The following is a 6268-nucleotide window of genomic DNA, read 5'->3' as shown; positions in this document are numbered from 1 at the left end:
AAAACCGCTAAGCATTTCGCCCGGAGTGCTAACGATTCTAACAGCTCACAACCTTATATGATAATAGAGATAGAGAAAACTATCTTTGAAATTAGAAAATAAAATTTTATTTTTTTTTATTATGCAAATTTCTTTATAGTCAGTATTCTCATCAACCATCCACACCCTCATTGCAATAGCAACATCAAAACCCATTCACCTACACATACTTTCTTCATAAATTCTGAGATTTTTTTTTTGCTATTTATAAGTATCAATTATTAAGAAATTCTTTAATAAATATTGGTTTTTAATGTTTTTGAACTTCATTTGGTTTTGTGGAAGTGTTGCCAAAAATAAAATGAACATTAATTTGTTAATGATATAATCTCTATTTGAATTGCTAAGCATATTGTTTCTAATTAAATAACCAAAAAGGGAGACTTTACATAGTTGTTTGGCCTGCTGGAAATAACTACCAATTCTCTCTCCAATCACTATCTTAAAAGTAAAGAAACTTCTGAAAAATAAGTGGGTGGATGGTCACAGCCTGCCATTAGTCACTCTTTATTAGTTGATGGATTTTTTTTTTTTTTTTAGATGTCACATTTGGTGATTAATAGCATCTTTGGTTACAGATATTTTGTGGGCCTATTACAAGTTCATTGCATTTAATAATGAGCTTATTCTATACAGTGCTCAGAAAAGGGTTAAAAAGGAGACAAAGCAGCGATAAATCAAGTAAAAATGGCAGTGATAGCCAAGACTTTATGTGCAATGCATAAGACAAAAAAGTGATTAGTAAAAGAAGCATAAAGAACAAAAAAAAAAAGACAAATGTGTCAGGAGTTGTGATGGTGAATTTTGGGAAGCATGAACATTTTTAAAGAAAACTGTCCTAACAGTTAATGACTGATCATTTGTTTAGTTTATGCTTCAATAATTGTAATTGTAGGTTCTTGATTTCTAATGGTAAATTAAAGTAGGGTACGTACTATGTATAGCAGTTTTATTTGAAAGCACTGGCTTTTGGTTTTTTTTTAATGTTTACATTTTTTAATTAGTATAAAAATACTGATTTTTTTTTTATATATGTGGCTGTGTGGTAAGTATTTTGCTTACCAACCACATGGTTCTGGGTTCAGTCCCACTGCATGGCACCTTGGGCAAGTGTTATCTACTATAGCCTCAGGCCAACAAAAGCCTTGTGAGTGGATTTGGTAGACAGAAACTAAAAGAAGCCCATCGTATATATATTTATATATATATATATATATATATATATGTGTGTGTCTGTGTTTGTCCCCCCAATATTGCTTGACAACAGATGCTGGTGTATTTACGTCTCCGTAACCTAGCAGTTTGGCAAAAGAGACCGATAGAATAAATACTAGGCTTACAAAGAATAAGTCCTGGGGTTGATTTGCTCAACTAAAGGCGGTGCTCCAGCATGGTCACAGTCAAATGACTGAAATAAGTAAAAAAGTAGAGTATACATATATGATGGGGGTTTTGCACGTTTTCCATCTAAATTTCTCTCTCAGTGAATTGGTTGACCTGATGCAATGGTAAAAACACCTGAAGTAATGTGCAGTGAGGTATCTTACAACTATATAATTGATTACAAAGTAAACTTCTTTATCACACAGTGATATTCACACAAGAGTCTTCCACCATAGTCCCAAGTGAATGAAAACCTTGTGAGTTAGATCTGGTAGATGGAAACTGAAAAGAGATTGTCATGTTTGTGTGTGTGTATATGTAAAATGGGAAGACGTGGCTATGTGGTTAGAGGTATTTGGCTCATGATCACAAGTTTGTGAGTTCAATTCCTAGCAATGTGTTGTGTCTTTGAGCAAGACACTTATTTCACATTACTCCAGTCCACTCAGCTGGCAAAAATGGCCAGCTTTGTCACATTCTGTGCCACACTGAATCTCCCTGAGTACCATGTTAAGGGTATACATGTCTGTAAAGGCGGCGAGCTGGCAGAAACGTTAGCACGCCGGGCGAAATGCGTAGCCGTATTTCGTCTGAGTTCAAATTCCGCCGAGGTCGACTTTGCCTTTCATCCTTTCGGGGTCGATAAATAAAGTACCAGTTACACACTGGGGTCGATGTAATCGACTTAATCCGTGTGTCTGTCCTTGTTTGTCCTCTTTGTGTTTAGCCCCTTGTGAGTAGTAAAGAAATAGGTATTTCTTCTGCCGCTACGTTCTGAGTTCAAATTCTGCCGAGGTTGACTTCGCCTTTCATCCTTTCGGGGTTAATAAATTAAGTACCAGTTATGCACTGGGGTCGATATAATCGACTTAATCCGTTTGTCTGTCCTTGTTTGTCTTCTCTGTGTTTAGCCCTTTGTGGGTAGTAAAGAAATAGGTATACATGTCTGTGGAGTGCTCAGCCACTTGCTTGTTAATTTCATGAACAGACTGTTTTATTGATCGGATCAACTGGAACCCTCATCGTAACTGACAAAATGTCAGAAAAAAGAAATGTGAAACGATTAGAAAATGCATTAAGGAGAGCACAATAAAATGGATTTTAAGTAGCATACTAGAAATGCAAGTCCAGAAAACTAATTTAGTAAAGAGATGTCTCCATACGAATATAAATACAAGGCATGGCTGTGTGGTTCGGCAGTTCGCTTCCTAACCCCATAGTTTTAGTCTCACTGTGTAATACCTATTTCTTTACTACACACAGAGAGGACAAACAGATTAAGTCGATTATATTGAGCCCAGTGCGTAACTGGTACTTAATTTATTGACCCCGAAAGGATGAAAGGCAAAGTCAACCTCGGCGGAATTTGAACTCAGAACATAGCACCAGACGAAATAACGCTAAGCATTTCGCCCGGTGTGCTAACGTTTCTGCCAACTTGCCGCCTTGTCACTGTGTAATACCTTCAGCAAGTAACTTCTTGCTATAGTCCTGGGCTGACCAAAGCCTTGCAAGTGGATTGTGGGTTTGGTTAACTGTTGAGATGAGAGTTATGACACCCCCTTGCGAGAGATAGACTTGTCTGAGTAAAGTAAAAATCGTAGCAATCCAAGTGAGTTTAGAGTTCGGAGCCGAGTGAAGTTTGTGTTAGTTTGTTGTGAAGTTGGAAGGTGTTAGTTCACAAGGAATATTGATTTTTGGTTCATAATGAGATTTGTTAGTCCATTGTTTTTACTGTTGTCTGTTTATCTTATTTATAGTACATTAGAAATTATGGCGGTGAGGGTTTCAAAGCTCACATAGGTCATTTAACAGTTTGTGATACAACTTGTTAAATAAAGGAAGACTTATTAGCTTTCATAGTATAGTTGCAAAAGCAACAGGAGTTGCAGAAACAACTATTACAGCTACAACTACAACAATAATAATTATTGGAACTATATTCAAAGAAGTCCAAAAATGAGGTAAGTTTGTTTTTGCCAGGCAGTGTTATGATCTTGATTTCTGAATTTAGTTATAATCCAGAGGAAGGTATGATTTTTGCATCATACTACAGAAAGTATGAGATTTTTAAGCAAGAAAATTCGTGCATGTAAAAATAAATGGAATACATACCAAACTTCAATTGGATACTGGAAGTGATATTTCAATAATAAATATGGACACATGGAATAAAATAGGGAAACTTATGTTGAGAAAAACAGCAAAATCTGGTCATAGTGTGATGGGCGACAAATTATATTTCACGGGCAAAATGTAGACTAATGTCACATTTTGAGGGAAAACATGCAAGGCAAAAGTCTTTGTTGTTAAAAATGCTACCGATCTGTTTGGTACTGATTGGTTAGAATTATTCGATCTATGGGACCTCCCCATAAATCTCTATTGCGAGAACATAAATGATTGTCCCTCTAAAAATAATTCATCTGAAGAGTTAAAGAGAAAATTTTTTTAAATGTTTCTGCAATTGTTCTTGGACAAACTAGCCTATAGTCCAGGATACAAATCGACTATGCAGGACCAGTGAATGGCTCATACTATCTAATCATCGTGGATAGGTATACAAAGTAGCCAGAGGTATGCAGATGTAAAAAACTCACAGCAAAGACAACAGGAGGCGCAATGGCCCAGTGGTTAGGGCAGCGGACTCATGGTTGGAGGATCGCGGTTTCGATTCCCAGACTCGGCGTTGTGTGTGTTTATTAAGCAAAATACACCTAAAGCTCCACGAGGCTCCGGCAAGGGGGGTGGGACGACCCCTGTTGTACTCTTTCGCTCCAACTTTCTCTCACTCTTTCTTCCTGTTTCTTGTCCCCGACTTCCTATGCAACCGCTGAGCCTGGATGCGCATTCATCCATCCGTCGATGCTCTCGTTGTCGAGGGTTGACCTTCTTTCTCTTCTGCGGGTCTTACGAATAGCAAAGGACCACGTTTCGGACTTCTCCCACTACAGGACAAAGACCGCTTCGCTCAACAAACAAACAAGCAAAGACAACAGTAAAGTTCTTGAGTTATTTGCTCAATACAGTGTCCCAGACACATCAGTCTAATGAAGTGGTGAGGGTGGACTGTTGTGTTCTTCAGGAAAGGCTTTGTAAAGGCTGAGGGAATCAATGGGATGAAGTGGACTAATGTGGTCTCTTACACATAAGACTGGCGGAGGGATGAAGGTAGGTTGATGAGGGGTAAAGTAAGCAATAAGGTGTTGAGGGTGGGGGTGAAGGCATCAAATGGCATAAAGTGTGTAGGTGGGGCAGCAAGGTATATGATGTATGCTTGGCTGAGCACAATGTATCTTAGCCTCTAAAAACCATACTCATTTCAGGGTATGTTTTGCCATAGGTAGTTGGTCATTTGCAGCCAATCGGTACATAAATGTGACAGCTTAAAAAAATGAATGAAGTGGGGGGATTACTTAGGAACACTTTCTGCATGAACACGTAGTGAAGCTGAAGATAAGATGCAGAAGGCTGTAAAAGCAGAAAACAAAAAACTTAAAATACACCTTAAGTGCAGAGAAAATTATCATTAGCTCTGGTTAATTGTAGTGAAGAAAGGCAAGGGAGACAACTCTAAAATTCAAATTTACGAGGCATTTAAGTGGGAAGTGACTGTCATCTTTGGCAAGTACAGTTACAACTCAAGTCTATTGGTTTCAAATTTTGGCACAAGGCCGGCAATATCGGTGCTGGAGCTTAGTTGATTAAATCAAATCCAATGCCCAACTGACACTTATTTTGTTGACCCTGAAAGGATGAAAGGCAAAGTCGACCTCAGTGGATTTTGAACTCAGAGTATGAAGATGGAAGAAATGCCTATTTCTTTACTAGCCTCAAGAGGCTAAACACAGAGAGGACAAACAAGGACAGACAAACGGATTAAGTCGATTATATCGACCCCAGTGCGTAACTGGTCCTTAATTTATCGACCCCGAAAGGATGAAAGGTAAAGTCGACCTCGGCAGAATTTGAACTCAGAACATAACAGCAGATGAAATACCTATTTCTTTACTACCCACAAGGGGCTAAACACAGACAAACGGATTAAGTCGATTATATCGACCCCAGTGCGTAACTGGTACTTATTTAATCGACCCCGAAAGGATGAAAGGCAAAGTCGACCTTGGCGGAATTTGAACTCAGAATGTAGCGGCAGACGAAATACCGCTAAGCATTTTGCCTGGTGTGCTAACGGTTCTGCCAGCTGGCCACATTAACAACTCAAGTCTATTAACATAATTTAATAAAGTGATGTATATTTCCATGCAAATATGAAAATATAAAGATATGGTTGTGTAGTTTGGAAGTTTACTTCCCAACCATGTGGTTTTGGGTTCAGTCCCACTTTGTGGCTCCTTTGGCAAGTGTCTTCTGCTATGGTCCTACGCTGGTGAAAGTTTTGTGAGTGGCCTTGGTAGATGGAAACTGAAAGAAGTCCATTGTATGTGTGTGTGTACATGTTCGAGTGTGTGTACATGTATCCTTGTTTTGACATCTTGTGGGGGTTGTAAAAACATCAAACGTATTCCCCCATGTTTACAAGTAAAAGCATGAAAACATGGGGAAATATTACCTTGCTTGGGGGAAAAAAAGTGGGGGCTGGCAATAGAAAGGGCATCTGGCTGTAGAAGATTTGCTTTGATTCTATCTGACCTGTGCAAGTATGGAAAAAAATGGATGTTGAAGAAAATCAGACTGTGTTGCACTTTGTATATTCTTTTAATATCTAATTTTCCTGGGCCTTCTCTGTTCTGTTGGCCATGCGATTCAGATGCCAGGTAATCAATTCTCAAAGATGGTCCTCATCAGTGAGATTGAGGCTGGAGATAGGCCTCACAGACGTCCA

Source organism: Octopus sinensis, linkage group LG4 (assembly GCF_006345805.1).
Source record: "Octopus sinensis linkage group LG4, ASM634580v1, whole genome shotgun sequence".
NCBI classification, from domain to species: domain Eukaryota; kingdom Metazoa; phylum Mollusca; class Cephalopoda; order Octopoda; family Octopodidae; genus Octopus; species Octopus sinensis.
Note: the sequence above shows the minus strand (reverse complement) of the source record.